The sequence below is a fragment of the Harpia harpyja genome, chromosome 8 (assembly GCF_026419915.1).
Source record: "Harpia harpyja isolate bHarHar1 chromosome 8, bHarHar1 primary haplotype, whole genome shotgun sequence".
In the NCBI taxonomy this organism is placed as follows: domain Eukaryota; kingdom Metazoa; phylum Chordata; class Aves; order Accipitriformes; family Accipitridae; genus Harpia; species Harpia harpyja.
In genome coordinates, this window is record NC_068947.1 from 11,288,897 (window position 1) to 11,304,370 (window position 15,474).

Consider the following 15,474-nt stretch of genomic DNA (forward strand, 5'->3'; position numbering starts at 1 on the left):
CCACTTCAACAACCCTAACTCCAAACATTTTTCTCAATAGCCCCTTGTGCTATGTCAAAAAAACTTTATTAGTTGCTTTTCCAAATTGCAAAGTGAATCCTTTTCATATTTGTAGCAAATATGCACAAAAGTTCACGTTACCCCATGAGGGTAATCTCTCTGACCTCTCTCTTTCCCAGGGCAAGAGAAACTGCTCTGAAGAATAATTGAGTACAGCCCAACTCCACAGGGAGAGGACGCCCCACCCCCTATAGAAGTTAATTATGCTCTTGGGACTTTCCCTCTCAATGTGTGATGTGGCATTAGGACCTTCACAACATTCATTGCATGATACAGGATGAAATCATTGTAAACTGGTCCCCAACTCAGGATTATAAAAGGCACCCCACGCGTTCCTTGAGGTGATCTCCTCTGCATCTGGCAGCCCAGGGAATTACAGGCCACAGACCAGTAGCCTCTGCCTCATTCATCTTTCAAAACACACTTACGTGACAACACGTCAATTTGTACAATTACCTTCCAACACAAGAAAAACACTTCCAACACTTCATGTCTTATCAGCACCACTAATAAGCATAAGTAGTGTATCCAAACCAATGCCCCATGCTGCAAAACACAAGTCCTTGAGAACTACTCATGACCTTACCGCTAATCACAAACTCAAGTACTTTGTTAGGAAAGAACCTGTCTCCCATTTTAGTCTGGCACAGAAAATTGCTGTATAGAGATAGATGCTCTTATATGAGAGACTTAGGCTGACCTTCCAACTTGCCCAAAATACATCCCAAACACCAATTTGTTTTCCTGTGATTCCAAGAAGTGCTGCTTAGGGCCATTTTATAATTGGAAAACTTGGACGCTTATGCTAATAAGCATAAGTAGCGTAACACACAAGGCTGTAGCTGACTTGGTGCTTGAACTCACATCTCCAGCAGGCAGAGATGACCTTCTCTCCTTGCTGGACTGGAAGTCTACTTCTTTGCAGCATTCATCCCAGTACACATCATAAGTCAACAGAAGCCGTTTACTATTTTTTAATAGGATTGCATATAAACTGCTAGACTATGCTTTCATATCTGTTGCACAAAAAGTCTGCCCTTAAAAAAACTGGAAAGAGGAAAAAGATGGCAAAATGTCTTTCAGTTGAGACCAGAAAACTTTTAAGAATATGTCAGTAAGAAGCAACACTAATGCAGCCATAATGTGGACAGAGGGTGAATGCTAACATTTCCTTCTTAATTTCTTCTGGCAGGAGATCTATTCTGTTGCATACCGACCCTCTTACGAAGCCGAGTGTGTAGTTTTGAAACAAAAAACATATTTGCTTGCAAAAGCTTCTTTTCCACAGCATCAGGCTGGACTAGAGGTAATTCTATTCCTCTCAATTCATCTCTTTATCAGGCAGACTTACCATTATTGTTTTACCTAACTTCTAAAATACATCACTACTGCAGTCACAGTAACTAAAAAGAGGTCAAGGGATAAAGGCGTAAGATGTCTGAACTATTGCTGAAGCACTGTAGCTGCTTTTATAACACAGGGCAAACAAAAAGGATCTTTATCACCTTATTGGAAATCTCATTAGTCAGCTCAAACTAGTTTGATAAACTGCCAGTAACATTAAACTCTGTGTCAGCAAAGTACTAGAAATCCTATCACAAACCTAGTCTTTTAAAGACCTTTCTTTGGTTTTTCGTATGTATAATATGAAATATGCTCATATTTCCATATCTATCTGGCACCATCTGCAGCACAGAGGGTTGCTCTCTTATGAGTTACATTATTGAATTCTCTTATCAGAATCATGAGAAAAATCCAGCCCTGTGTTTGTTCTTGATCTACTGAACAAGGCAAGAGGGCTGGCCAGGTAACGACCATCCTTTCCAGGGAAATTCACTGACTGTGTCTACACAGGGTGAAGCAGGGACCCAGCACCCCAGGAAGGTCTCCCGGACTCCTGGCACCAGTTCACATGAAAAGCGTGCCCAGAAACTGAAGGACTGGAGAAACAGAGGAAATGGCTGTGGACCACAGGGATCCCCAGCCAGGGTGAGCCGCGGTGCCAGGTCCCTGCTCAGCAGGCGGGCAACCCATCAGGATTCCTGGCATGACAGGGCACAGCTCAGCTCTGAGGAGTAAGTGCCTTCAAGCAGGAAAAAGCAAAAGACTAAATTTTTAAAAAACCCAAACTCTACGCATCTGTTCTGTTTAACTTCAGATTATTTTGTTTATTTATTTAAAGTTGAATTTTTCATGCCTACCATGAGGCAAAACAGCTGCCTGTCAAGGTATTTCTCATGGAACAGTTTTATCCCACTGAGAGTAGGAAGAAGAAAGAAAAGGGGGAAAAAAAAAAAAAAAGTCTTTTAATCTGCTCCAGCCCAGTGACACTTCACCAGTCCTCTGGAGATGAAGCTCCATGTGGGAATTATTTTTTTTTTTTAAAAACATAGCGCTTAAGAAGAGCTCCTATTAACAAGCAGATGCTCTGGTTGGCTGGAATTATCAACCACAAAACCCACCAGGCATGCACACAGTGAGCCAGTGCCTTTTGTTAGTGTTTTTGGCAACACGACAACTGCTGACAGGCTTCATGCTAAGTGTCTTAGCTTCACTTTTGAGCAATTCCTATTGCATCACAACATATCTAGATGGAAAATTATTTCTAAACAAACAAAGTCAAACAAACTGTTCCTCAGAAACAGAAAACTTCACAAAAGAAATCCACCAATTTCTGTGGCTACATTTACTTCATCGGTAGGCCTTCAAGTCTTGGGAAACAGTAGTAGGTATTCCACACATCAAATACCTCTGCTGGTAAGAGCCATTTTTTGCATTAAAACTGGTTTCAGTGTGCCCAGGTCACAGGTGCTCAGGCTTGGGCACCCCACAGCTGTGGGATCCCAGGCACAGAGGTGTGCCCCTGCCTGCGTACTTTTCAGAAGCCTTTGGGGAGGAAAGGAGTTTTGGTTTGGTTTAGTCTCCAGGCAGTGCTGCTCCACACAGCTAGGAGAAAACCACTGAACTTATGCACCTAGGCAGAAGCCAGGTAAGTTTTCTTTGAAGCTGGAAATGGACCCCTCCTGTGAAGGTCTGGCTTTACAGCCCAGCGCTCTTATACTTTGCTCACTACACATTTTACAAAGTGTGCTATAATCTTAATCATTGCATACCTAGATGCTGGGATGGGATAGAGCACTCAGCCTGTAGATAAATAATTGTGTAACATATCTCTGCTGGCTGGAAACTCCATGCAAGCAGTCAGTGCAATTGCACAGAGGTGAGCGCAACAGAGCAGCATGCCAAATGCAGATCAGATTTTGCAAGGAGATGAGGGAGAAATCACATGGCTTCTGCAACAAACACCCATCCTTGTCTGAGCAGCAGGACTGCCACAGACTGAATGCAAACACAATGCCAACGTCACTGGTTTCATTCAGGCTATTTACTTTCCAGGGAGGAAAGATTAGTATCCCATCTCTCCCCCACCCCAACATGTCAAAGCTAATGTCACTGTTTACTACCAAGACAGCCCATACTTGTTTTGCCCTCTTGAGATGCTGCACCCTGCGGGTTGGCAGAACACCAGCAACTTCATTACACAGGCAGTTATTAGAGCCTGCCTGAACTTTCACACTAGGAAAAAGTGTTCTTCTCCTCTCATGAAACTTTGCTAAAAATCAATACTTTGTTTCTAGGTGGAGGCCAAGGAGAGATCTGGAGAGTTACTGCTATATGCTTCCCTAGTCATAAAGCCTCTGCTCACCCTGCTCTCTATGTGGGTTACAGCCAGACAGAGCATTGGGCTATAAGGGCCTTCGGACACTCACAGCATAGCAGCTGTTGCCAAACTAAACAATTTTTGCACTATCAGACCAATTTCTGATAGGTCAGGCTAAAGGACTGCAGGTAGCATCTGCAAAATTGGCACTTTAAGTGCTGCTAGCATTTACAGAGTATAACCTTCCTGAAACAAAAAGCCCTTTGCAAAAGAACAGCAAGAGTGGCTGGAGCTGCAGTACTATATTCAGCAAAGCTCAAATTTCATCAAGATCAGAAACGGGAGTTCCTTTGCCCCTAGGACTGGAGGACCCTGCAAGAAGGGAGTGCTCCCACCATGGCCATGGCCACTGCAAGAGGAGCAGCTGCACTCAGTAAGGAGCTAAACCAGCATGTTTTGTCTCAACACACGCTAATGGTTCAGTCAACCCTAGAAGGCATCTCTCCTTGTGAACCAAGCTGTCACTGGGATCAAAGGAAAGAAAGATTTGCATGCCTTAAGAAAAGCATGATGCTTTATTTAGCCCTGCCTTGCACAAGGCAAGCAAGGCTCAGGAACGCTCAAGCTGCTGCGGCTGTCAGCAGTTGTGTAAGACACAGATGGCAGACAAGTCTTAAGGTTGGCATGCAGACTTAGATCATCGGGCAGGGCCGAAAATGGATTTAGAAGAAAGCAAAGCTGACAGTCTTCCTGGAAAGCAACCTCAAACATGAACCATAGGAATGGCCCAGGCAGCTCCTCTTCCATGGTAGAAAGTGGCAAACTGAACACATGCACTTCAGCGACCCAAAAATGAGGTCTAGAGGAAGAGTGTCACTCATGGAGGGTTGCGTTCTTGGGTGCAACAGTTTCATTGGTCATGTTTAGAAGTGTGTGTATTAGGTTTGGCAAAACTCACACAAGATACCATGCAGCATGCTTAGTGTTGCATAAACCAAGTTGTAGGTTTTTTTGCTCTTGGATTTCATGGTTTCCCTGCCATGCCTAAATGAAAGAACCACTCCTACAATTAGCAATAATCTGACCAGCTGCATCTCTGAAGGATTGCAGATCACATTACTGTGACTATGCTGAACCTCCAAAGTACATACCTCTAATGGAGAGCACAGGGTGGGTGTTCAGTGCTTAGCTTATATAGTTCACAGGGCCAGAGAGAAACCCAGTTACATCCCCAAATATTTTGTTATAGTTGCAAATAAGCTGGTTGGAATGTGAAATACCTGTCAGAAGGTGGGTATGTTCCCCGTGCATTTCTAGACAGAGCAGAGCCCTCTCCCAACCATTACAGAACCAGCCCCATGCACAACACCAGACTCCCACCACCAGTTCAACTTTCCACCCCTGAGCAGGCTTGTGAGCCCCGTTTTGACCAGCACAGCGTAGGACACCATAACAGTGGCTGTAATGGAGGAAAGAAAGAGAAGCAGCTGAGAAAGAGGTAAATATCAGATTTGCACCCTTTGAGATGTGCCGGAGTCCAGCACAGAGAGATGAAATGCAAGAAAATGTTTTTTCACTGAATCACTCAGAGGGCTGGAGAGATAGGGCAGCAGCAGAAAAGCTGCGAAGGTCAATATAAAACTGGGGGGTGATTCAAGCCCATGATGACAGCTTGCCCACCGTGAGGATCTACCAAGCACCAACGAGGCTCCCTGTGCTGCAGCAAGGGCAGACGTCCTTGCCCAGCCTACTCAGCCCCTGCCCTGCTCACCGAACCAGGCAGGCCAGCCCATGTCATTTTGTCTAGTTTGGAGAAAAGGAGGCTAAGGGGTGACCCTGTTGCTCCCTACAGCTTTCTGAGGGGGGACGTGGAGAGGGAGAGGCTGAGCTCTTCTCCCTGGGATCCTGTGACAGGACACATGGGAATGGTTCAAAGCTGCAGCAGGGAATAGGCTCCCCAGGGAAGGTCATGGCACCACACCTGTCTGAGTTCAAAGAGCATCTGGGCGATACTCTTAGTCACGTTGTTTAGTTTTAGGTAGTCCTGCAAGGAGCAGGGAGTTGGAATCAATGATCCTTATGGGTCCCTTCCAACTTGAGATATTCTGTGATTCTAGGTGAGGTTCAGACTTGACATGAGGAAACATTTCTTGACCGTCTCGCTTATGCTGGGAGGAAAGCGGAGATACGTGGAGCGACTTCTGCTTTCAACACCTCCCAGTGCTTGCTGCTATTCCCCAGGAAAGCCCAGAAGCCTCATGGCAAATACAATCATGAACACCTTTGCAGAAAAAGCATGAATCCTCCCTCCTGAGTGTCTGAGATCCTGAGCACTCAGGCAGCCACCTGTGTGTATTCTGAAAAAAGGAGAAAGTAACTTCAGAGAGGAGCAAGCAGCTAATCGATCAGCCTAGAAGCTTTGCCACTTAAGGGATCAGACTGACAAAAGTAGCAAAGCCCAGCTTCGCTCTCATTCCTTTCTCACAGTCAAGCTGAACTTTTGTTCCCATTTCTGCTTGCACATCCAGGTCATTAGGCCTCAGCCATATATGTGTAATTCTTGCCAAGTGTCTCCTATTGCCAGAACTTAAAAGAACATTTCTCGGCTTGGATGACAACACTGCTGACTGTTGCCTCTTCATCTGCAAATGAACATGCTGCTTCAATTTTTGCTACTTTAGTTGCACCATCAAAGGACCTCAGCAGTTGCTCAAATGGTTCGAAAGCCAGCGTGAGCACTCATTATTTCTTCATATCTCTGTGTCTGCCCTCGTTCCGGGGGAAGAGTCCTAGCCCTGTAATGTGAATGGACCATGTTACCTCAAGTGAGTGGAAACAAGTGAAACCAGTCACAGCCAGGAATGCTTCTCACAGGCTGGAAAGCCTCAGTCTACAGCCAAATCCAAAATAGCAATTAAGGTACACAGATCTCAAGTGCTCACCAGCCTGGTGTAAATAGTCTTTTTGTTCCCATCTGGACTGAAGAAGGAATAAGGTTTAGCAAAATGAAGCAGAGAAGACAAGCATGGCAAGCTACAGCTACTGCTGGTCTATACTGCCTTACCCACAAAAAACCTTGCTGTCTTGGGCTCAGAATGACAAATGAAGTGGAGTTTGCACTTTCCTTCTGAAGTGAGCCTGATTAAGACTGCTTGTATTGTTTGTTTCATCTAAAAACAAAAGGGGAGTAAGGGAAAGAGAAAAAAAATCAGATTTATTGATAACACCAGGTAAGGTCATCAGTATTAATGACTGGTGATGCATAACAGTCAAAAAATATGTGACTCACTTTTTTGGGGGTACTCTGCCAGGAGGGTCAGAAGCATTCTGACTATAAACACAAGCAGAGGGAAAAATACAACTAAAAGAGGAACATGGCAAGGTTACAACACGCTAACATTGCACCAAAGGAAATTACACAGGTCCCTTGTCCAGTCTACAGCAGTACTTAGTTGAATCCAAGTTTATATTCCAGATACTGGAGATTAAGCTACATAAACCCTCCCTTCTTCCATCCATTCACCTATATGCGGTAAAAACAGTCTGGCTTTGACTTTGGAAAGCATTTGATTCACAGTGTTTGAATTAGCAAATGTGTAGGCAGCTATGTTTTGTAACAAAGCTAAGAAGTTGTCTAAAGTGGATCTAAAGTGGATTGCTGTATTCTGTGGAAAAGGAGACTGTATTTTGCTTCTGTTGGAAGCCTTTTAGCAAATACGTAGGATACAGCAAATTGGGCAGGAGAGGGAGAAGAAAAAAAGAAAGCACATTTATATGACCTAAAAGCAGCACAGAAAAGCACCTGGTCATTTGAACACCTCCAAACACTGAAGTGAGCAGCCCCAGGGACTGAAAACCAACAAGTCATTCGGCAATGGTCTTTAGTACATGAATCAGCTTAAGGATTTGATGTCAACTTGGTAGCTTGTCTCAACACGTGTTCTGTGTTTGGTCCATCCCAATGAGTAGGAAGTAAGAAAAACAATCCCAAGAGGCCTGCATGGATGAACAAGGAGCTCCTGGCAAAACTCAAACACAAGAAGGAAGCATACAGAGGGTGGAAGCAAGCAAGGGTGGGTAACCTGGAAGGAATAAAGAGACACTGTCTGAGCACGCAGAAACATGGTTAAGCAAGCCAAAATCCACCTGGATTTGGATCCAGTCAAGGACGTCAAAGACAACAAGAAAGGCTTCTATACATACATAGGAGACAAAAGGAAGGAAATGCTAGGGAAAACGTGGACCCACTGCTGACGGATACAGGGGACCTGGTGTCATGGTTTAACCCCAGCCAGCAACTAAGCACCACGCAGCCACTCACTCACTTCCCCCCCCACCCAGTGGGATGGGGGAGAAAAATCAGGAAAAGAAGTAAAACTCATGGGTTGAGATAAGAACGGTTTAGTAGAACAGAAAAGAAGAAACTGATAATGGTAATGATAACACTAATAAAATGACAACGGTAATAATAAAAGGATTGGAATGTACAAATGATGCACAGTGCAATTGCTCAACACCTGCCGATCGACACCCAGTTAGTCCCCAAGCGGCGATTCCCTGCCCCCACTTCCCAGTTCCTATACTGGATGGGACGTCACATGGTATGGAATACCCCGTTGGCCAGTTTGGGTCAGGTGCCCTGGCTGTGTCCTGTGCCAACTTCTTGTGCCCCTCCAGCTTTCTCACTGGCTGGGCATGAGAAGCCAAAAAAATCCTTGACTTTAGACTAAACACTACTTAGCAACAACTGAAAACATCAGTGTTATCAACATTCTTCGCATACTGAACTCAAAACATAGCACCGTACCAGCTACTAGGAAGACAGTTAACTCTATCCCAGCTGAAACCAGGACACCTGGTTACACAGGATGTGGAAAAGGTGGAGATACTGAGCACCTTCTTTGCTTCAGCCTTTACTAGCAAGATCGGCCTTCAAGAATCCCACGTCCCAGAGACCAGGGGAAAGTCTGGAGCAAGGAAGGCATACCCTTGGTGGAAGAGGATCAGGTCAGGGAGTACTTAAGCAAACTGAACATACATAAGCCCACAGGCCTTGATGGGATGCACCCATGAGTGCTGAGGGAGCTGGCAGATGTCATTGCGAGGCCACTCTCGATAATCTTTGATTGATCATGGCAACTGTGAGAAGTGCCAGAGGACTGGAGGAGAACAAACGTCACTCCTATCTTCAAGAAGAGCAAGAAGGAGGATCCAGGGAACTACAGGCCAGTCAGCCTCACCTTGATCACTGGGAAAGCGATAGAGCAGCTAATCTTGGAAACCATTTCCAGGCACATGAAGGACAAGAAAGTCATCAGGAGTAGTCAGCATGGATTCACCAAGGGTAAGTAATGTTTGACCAATTTGATAAACTTCCATAATGAAATGTCTGGGTTGGTAGGTGAGGGGAGAGCCGTGGACATTATCTATACAGAATTTTGACACTGTCTCCCATTCAGGTTCTCATAGACAACATGATGAAGCATGGGCTGGATGAGCAGACGGTGAGGTGGACTGCAGTCTGGCTGAACAGCCTGGCCCAGAGGGTAGTGATCAATAACACAATCTAGTTGGAAGCCAGTAACTGGCAGTTTGTCCCAGGGGTCAGCACTGGGTCCAGTCCTGTTCAAGACCTTCAATAATGATCTGGATGATGGGACAGAGTGCACCTTCAGCAGGTTTGCTGATGACATAAAACTGGGAGGGGTGGCTGATACACCAGAGTCTCATGCTGCCAGCCAGAGAGACCTTGACAGGACGAAAGAATGGGCTGACAGGAAGCTCGAAGTTCAACGAGGAGAAGTGCAAAGTCCTGCACCTGGGGAGGAGCAAGCCCACGTACCAGTACGTGCTGGGGCTCACCCAGCTTGGAAGCAGCTTGGCAGAAAGGACCCTGGGGGTGTGCTGGTGGGCAACAAGTTGAACATGAGCCAGCAGTGTGCCCTTGTGGCAAAGTACTGCCAGCAAGTTGAGGGAGGTGATCCTTCCCCTCTACTCAGCACTGGTGAGGCCACACCTGGAGTGCTGGGCCCAGCTCTGGGCTCCCCTGTACAAGAGACATGGACAGACTGGAAAGAGTGCAATGAAGGGCCACAAAGATGATGAAGAGACTGGAACATCTCGCCTGTGAGGAAAGGCTGAGGGAGCTGGGACTGTTCAGCCTGGAGAAGAGATCCTGGAGAAGATGGAGTACAGCAGCCTTTCTGTTCTTCTTATTTTTTGCTAGATGGCACTTAATCACCATGCCAGTACACTTCAAAGACCAAATGCCAGAAAAATGCGGAGTACTTAGTGACATAGGACTTTAAAGGTATGTCCTGAAAAAGGCTGTTCAAGTCACTGGACACACTGAGGAATTACTTCAGCTGATGGTTTAAATTTAGGCTGGGCTACATAATATCTTAGAGACCTGTTCCAAGCACATAAAGAAGGAATTGGCACATGAAGCATTAAGGATACAATTTCAAATTCTTGGACTTGGTTATGCAGTGATTTTCTTTTACTTGGAGTTGGACATAGCATCTGTGAGTAAGATTCCAAGAGTTGTGTTAACTTGGACAATACTTCTGCTTGGATGCAAGAGGAGCTCTTGGAGTAGTATCCTATAAGAAATGAGCTTTTGGAAGAGCATGGGGAAAAAAAAAAAAACCAATACATCTTTCTCCTGACATTAGTGCGGCCATAGATGTTTTTGGTACTTCATCAGAAATTTTAGTCTTGGAAGCCTTCCACTTTTGTGCTTCAGTGCCAGACAGATAACAGCTTCTACTAACTCAGAATTATTTTTATCTGTACTGTCTTACCACTCATCTAATGTAAGTTACATCAGGCATTCAAAGCTTTCCAAAAGTGAAGTACCTCAGGAAATACTTGGGATCATCACTGTCACAGGAGGGAATGAGCAACCCTATTACAGCATCATTTGAGTGAGAAACTGTGTATTGCTGAAATACTACCATGAAGCTGACTAATTTATCAAGTGTTACTTCTCAAACCATTAAGTAGAGGATGGGGGGGTTTTGTTTGTTTTCTAGTATAATGAAACATGATTTCCTACAGTTTCTTCAATTATTGAACTTTTGACTTAATACTAAAAAAATTCAGACTTACTCTAAAGTTTAAGCAATTTTTTTGTAAATAAGAGTTACATACCAATATTTAAATTCATGCAGCATGATTAAATAGCTAGCTCTGCTTAACCCAAGCAGAGGAGTTGAGATGAATGAGGAAAGTGTTTGGAATGCTAGTTATTTTAAATCAATTGCTATGCCTTTCATGGCATGTTTATATAAAGAAAAGTTCAACACTAACAGTGCATTATAGGTGTATACACACACTTCTTAAAATAAAGATATGTCAGAAGGATTCAATTCAATGCAAGAGAGAACCCAGAAGCTGGTAGTTTAAAGACAAGAGTTGAACAGAATCCACTTAATATATTTTTCCATTTCTGATACGTAAATTGTGCAATTATACAACTATGTGCAACAAAACCTCAGTGAAGCAATTGCCATGCTAGCAAATGCCTTTATGAAATGACAGACTATGCCAGGCACCCACAGCCAAGTCTACAGCTCAGCAAGATGCAAGCAAGAGCTCTCTCAAGGAGAAAGAGAAAGATTTCTACTGTGGCTGGCTGAAAACATAAGAGGTAAACATCACTTGGTACCTGTGCATCAAAAGCAGAGAGCCAGTGAAACAACAGTGCTTGATTGCAGAGCAAATGAGAGACAGAGCTTTTTTTGACACTGTAGAGCTTGGAAAGGCCGGCTTCGAAACTGCAAGTGGTAGCCTCTGTGTTCAGGTGTATAGGACACTAAACACATGAACATCAGTTAAAACTAATTGTAAGAAGAGACATGTTTGGGTTGGGTTTTTTTAAATAATTTTCTTTTCCTAATGGAAAAGACCAAGCAAAGTCTCAAGCGCCTGCTTGAACTAAGAGGCAAGAGCTATCTCAGAAGCATTACCAAAATCCTTATTCTGAACACCTTCAAGTGGCACATTCATGCAAAGAATTTATTCTTGACAGGGACATATTTTATCTGACAAAAGGTAGATAGTCCTCCTAGAAAGGACTGCAATACGAGAACATTGCATTATCATAAGCAGCTAAAGTTTGGGAAAAGATGAAAGGTGAAATATTGAATGTTCCTGAGCTTTTACTATTGGTAAAGTGGTAGCTAGCAAGTCCTTACGTCAGCTGAGCACGCTGTAGTGAGCGCCGTCAATAATTCCTTTTATTCCTCAGCTAGTCAAGAAACACAGCCCTCAATATCTGAGTCATTGCTCCACATCCTGCCTTGCTTCAGCACTTCCTCATTCAAGGCAGAGGCTCCTTACAGCAGCAGTGTATTTGAATCTCAGCACGTTCAGAGAGAATACCAAGAGATTCCACATAGGTAAGTAAGACATCAAGTTTTCTGTCTTGTACTAGAAGGTGCTAAAACTGCAATATCTGGGCTATGGCTTTTTGGCTAAGGTCTTTTACAATTGCTTCAGGTGATGTGGACATGGGAAAAATGAAAAAGAAACAAACTGGGTTTGGGGTTTTTTTTTAGTTTGTCATAAGTGGCAGCTTGCTGGAAAGGAAAGATACAGATTGAGGGGTTTCCCAGTTAAAACGTTTCAGCTCTGTAACTCCACTCCCCTTTGCTGACTGCCAGCTGGGGTGCACTTAGACTGCAAAATGAGAAGTGAGGCTAAGGCTACTGGTAAAACAAAAGGCAGCTTTCACAGCTTTCACCTGACACCCCAATAGGCATCTCCAACTAATTTACTTACCAAGTACAGTTTTGCCTTTATTTCTGTGCTTTTTTCTTTTCTTTAGTCATCACTGACACACCAACAGAATAATACACCGACAGAAGTGACCAAATGGGCAATTTCAGTTTAGTGAAGTTCAGAGAATGAACACTAGGCTGAAAATAAAAAAAATCATACCTACTGCCTCAAAATGTCAGCTGAGTAAGAGAAAAGGCTCTGACAAGACATTCAGTAGTCACACCAAAAGTGAAACCCTACATAACAGTTCATGTTCTGAATGGTCACTGTCTACAAACTGACAGCATGTAATAGCAGGTAAAAACCCCCGTGCGAGGAAGGTAAGGAGTCCCATTGTACTGAGCAGCACACACACAATCACAAAGTCAGTGCTGCACAAAACCCAAGGTCTCAGTTTGCAGCTAGTGAAGAAACAAAGTCCAAGAGTGAAAAGACAAGAACGAGGGCAAGCAACTGCATAAGAGGATTTGCTCAAGTCATGAGTCACCATTGTTTCTGTTACAAGTGTTTGCAGACTTTGAAAAAGATAACAAGGTACTGTTGAACAAGCAGGTTTCAGACTAACTTGTTGCCTTTGAGTTTTGATATAAGGTTTACATTAGGTGGATAAAAAAAACCCCCACACAACCACAGATGTACATACCAGTCCCTACAGCAAGGTATTTAAAACAACTGCTCCATTTTAAAATCTATTTTTATTCTTGATAGCTTGTTCCTTCTTCAGAAGGAACTGTACCCACGAAGGTAATGCAGGGAGAGAGAAAGGTAGAAGAGAGACACCTTGGAAAAGTACAAAGCAGCTGATGTCACGAAGCCCAATTTCTCGTACCACTCTGAACTTGGAACTCAGGCCCCTGAAGAGCCAGCTCGTGCCAGACAATTTTGCCTTTTTGAAGGCTAAATTGACAGAAGTATTTCACCAATTGACTAAAACTGAACCCTGAGCAAGCAGTGAAACCACACAGCTATAGATTTCAGTTCTCATTAAATCAAAAAGCTTGCCATTGTTGTGAGTTTAAACTTGATAATAGAAGTGTAAGTAATACAAGTGTAAGCAATGTAAAGGCAGACATCAGCACAGATTTTTCCTTCTAGCGAAATTAATTAGCTTTTTTCTAGAAACAGAGAGGAGGTGGTAGGAAATTTTCATCTCCAAGCCGCCTTCTTGTAATGCAGACCAGGCTACTGAAATATTTACCAAGATGAGCACTACAAAAGAGTCTCCAGTTACAAAGGTCCAAAAATAAGATTGCATGGATGCATATACTACATTCAAGAGACTAATCTTTTGGTGGAACAGTCACTATTTCTTGACATTTTGTCTGCCAGAGAAGCCATTTGGGGCAAGGGGGGGAAAAGAACATTTTACTCTTCAAAAGAAAAAACTATATATTGCTAAAAAAAAAAAAACCCAAACAAACAAACAAAGAGCCCAAAGCACAAAACCCACACACACAACATGGTGCAGTCAACTCTTTAGGGGACTCACTGGCTTTTTCCCACCTTATCATTGTACATAGCATCTACAGCCTACTGCTAGCACAAGATAGGCATGGACCTGTTGGAGCAGCTCCAGAGGAGGTCCACAAAAATGGTTAGTGCTGGAACACCTCTCCTCTGAAGAACAGCTGAGAGTTGGTGTTGTTCAGCCTGACGAAGAGAAGGCTCGGGGGAGACCTTATAGCAGCCTTCCAGTACTTAAAGGGGGCTTATAAGAAAGATGGAAATAGACTATTTACCAGGGCCTGTAACAACAGGACAAGGGTCAATGATTTTCAACTGAAAGAGGGTAGATTTAGATTGGACATAAAGATATTCTTTATGATGAGGGTGGTGAGACACTGGAACGGGCTGCCTAGAGAAGTTGTGTATGCCCCATCACTGGAAATGTTCAAGGTCAGGTTGGACAGTGCTTTGAGCAACCTGGTCTAGTGGAAGATGTCCCTGCCCATGGCAGGGGGGTTGGACTCGATCTTTAAGGGTCCCTTCCAATCCATTCTATGCTTCCATGATTAGTATTTAAGAATCCTTTGAAAAAGTTGAGCTGGTTTCTGTTTCTCACATCCCTAGTTACGTTCCTTTTCTGAACTGTGTTACAGCCTTCCCTCCCACTTAGGACAAGGAGCCTATAGAGCCAACCACCCATTATGGAAGCTGAGCATTCCTAAACGTACACAGAAGGTGGCAGTCCAGTCCAGGCGACAGGACACTGCAGGCACATGTCAATGGACAGAGCTTTGTTTCAACAGGTGAGAGAAAGGAGGGGAGGAGAGGAAAAAAATATGAACTATCCTCTGAACAATGTGATACTTTTCCTGCCGCAGTCCATTAAATATATACACACACATACTGAACATGACTATATACTTAGTGAAATATCTCACTGAACACTGACAATTTTCAGAGGCATGTGGGGCTGTATATATACTGCACATGTATCTGCAGTCAAATTTTTCAAAGCAACCTGAGCCTCAAAGATTTCCAGTCATTGATTTCAGTTCATGTCTGCCCGTATGTCTTTAAAATGGCATCTCAGCACCTTCAGGTGCATCTTAACCACACAGCAAGGCGTGGTGCAAAGGTGCCTGCGCTAACAGGGTCTGGAGAAGTGCTGCTGTCTCAGTGTAGTCTTGCACCAGCATGAATTCCCTGTGCCGATGAGGAGTTGCTAATTGCAGCTCCCCACCACGCTTCACAGGGCTCTGCTGCTCCAGGCCCGGGAGAGGAGCTCGGATCAGCACAGCACAGGGCTGCGTGGGCACCCTCGGCTGCTCAGCCCTGGCCCAAGGCATCCATTCCACCTATGGTGTATGGCAGATGCATACCAGAACTCACACTGGCTTGGGTTTTTATTTGGGTTTATTGCTTGGGGGGTGAAAGGAGAGGTTGGTTTTGATGGTGGCGTTTTTGGTTTTGTTTGGGTGTTTTTAGGTTTTCCTTCCTGCTCACATAGAGTACTGAGCAAGTAA

The 15,474-nt window shown here is 44.1% G+C and overlaps 1 protein-coding gene across 6 annotated transcripts in view; it reads left to right on the plus strand.

Annotated features, from left to right (window-relative positions):
* The first annotated feature begins 11,983 nt into the window (after positions 1-11,983).
* Positions 11,984-15,474, plus strand: part of LOC128144937 (butyrophilin-like protein 8) — a 35,502-nt gene continuing 32,011 nt past the window's right edge. For 4 of the 6 annotated variants that reach the window (XR_008236269.1, XM_052794407.1, XM_052794409.1 and 1 more), the window contains exons 1-2: positions 11,984-12,123; positions 14,605-14,754. The gene's annotated coding sequence lies outside the window, so the exon portion shown is untranslated. The remainder of the gene's footprint in view (positions 12,124-14,604; positions 14,755-15,474) is intronic. The other 2 variants (XM_052794408.1, XM_052794411.1) reach the window with 2 other exon arrangements.